Genomic DNA, 2,043 nt, shown 5'->3' with positions numbered 1-2,043 from the left:
TTCTTCCATCAAGCCACATGAACCTAATATAAATCCATAGGATTCCATAATCTGTGGAAACAAAGCCAGAAGTTCTTTTTCACTACAAATTATCTTTTGCCTCAAATGTGGAACTTAACCTATTGTTAAAAGAAATGAGTTTGTTTAGCATAGCAGTCCCAGGAATCAGATATTTTTCTCCTGTCAAAAAATGCAAAGAAGATAAAATAACATACGTTCTAGACCCTCTGTGTATTAAAAAAGCATTTAAAGCATTATTTTAACCTATGAATATTTCTATGCTTTGTTTTATTTCTCTGTCAGGCCTATGCACATTCATCAAATATACTGTTGCCCATTCAGTTTTTTTCCGTGTGAATCTGTCTTTAGTGTATATCTATAATTGTTTTTTGAACAGGAGAACTTTTGATAAGCAGCAAAGCTAAGTCTAATATTGCTGCTTTGCTGTTTGGCTCTGCCATATCCAACATTGCATGGGTTTGTTTACCCAAACACTGTGAGGAATTCTAATGGCTCCAGATCCAGTGATGCAGTTGCTCTAGGTTGCCATTAAGCAACTTATGGCACTCTGCTCACAAACCCCATTTAAGTGCTCTGTAGCAGGACCTCATGAAAGAGCCAGAAATATCCCTTCCACAATTATGAACTAGAAAGGTGCCTTTAAAGAAAACCTACATCTGTTTGGCCAGCAAACATATTCTTTCTAAAAAAAAATGTGGTTACCAAGAAGCTTAAACTAACACTGGCTATTTTTTTTGCAAGAAGTATATTTTTAAGCTTCCTTAGACTTTACATGGATATATAGTGAATATGGAAGTATAAAATAACCAAACACAAGCTCAGTATTGAGTATAATAAATAATTATTTATTTTATGAGTACACTCAGTGATCACAATCTTCTGCACAAATTGGGAACAGGACTTGAATCCAGAAACCAGAAGACAGAGAGTACATATGCTTTATAGTGGTGTTTATAGCATACAAGGCCATGCTCACGATGGGCTTGTATCTTAACAGCTACTAGCCATTAGAGTTCCTATTGCACCTCCCCCTTTGGTTTAAGTAAAAGAGTTTTAAGCCTAATATAAATTATATGATAAATATAAATGAAAATTAGAATTCTAACCAACATAAGCAATATTAAGTGAAGAACATATGCTAAATGCTTCAATAATCATTCTATCCTGGGCTGTCTAAATTTTATATTAGAAATAGCCGTCTAAATCATAGAAGGAAAGTAACTATGACTCTCTAATCTTCAGCACCAAGGTCTGAGAAGGGAGATAATATTACTTGATAAACAGGCAGTACAATCAAGCAGCTTCCAAAATGTGCAGTAAATGACAGAGACAACTGGCTACCAAAGCAATCATGCAAATTATCATTTGCAATGGTGAAGCAATCAACATTGACTAAGGACTAGAACAACTGACCATTTTCTGAAGAAGAAAAAATTCAGGATCATCTTACCCTATCTTGTCAAGATTTGGCCATCTTATTACTTATATAGTGTTTGTCCTGCCTGATCATCATACATTTTATCATTGTTTAGGCATGGGATATTCTTTGCCCAAAGGCCAGTTTTGCTAAGATGAAAACAAGCTGCAAGTGGGATGTCTTTGGTATGCAACATTCTTTTTGGAATACATCAGTGCTGCCAGGGACAATTGTGTCTCACATAAACAGAATGCTAAGTTATTTAAATGCTATATTCTAAACATCTTTAATGTGATTGAAGATTGCCTACATATGCAGAATAAAAACTCTACATATCTAATCAACCTGATTAGTCTAATGATAACAGTGACAAATATGGATGATTTTTTTACCCAAATTTTTTAATACTATATAGTTCAAATACTAAGACTTCATATGAGAATATTAAACAATCTTTAAACAACTCGGCAGCAAATAGGACAATGATCTCAAAATGTATACAAAATATAAAAATCTTGATCAGAGGTAGAATATGTAATGCAAAATGATAAATATATCCTAAACATGTATCCATATAAAAATGTCATTAACAGAGGTAGAAATAT

The sequence above is a fragment of the Microtus pennsylvanicus genome, chromosome Y (assembly GCF_037038515.1).
Source record: "Microtus pennsylvanicus isolate mMicPen1 chromosome Y, mMicPen1.hap1, whole genome shotgun sequence".
Classification (NCBI taxonomy): domain Eukaryota; kingdom Metazoa; phylum Chordata; class Mammalia; order Rodentia; family Cricetidae; genus Microtus; species Microtus pennsylvanicus.
Note: the sequence above shows the minus strand (reverse complement) of the source record.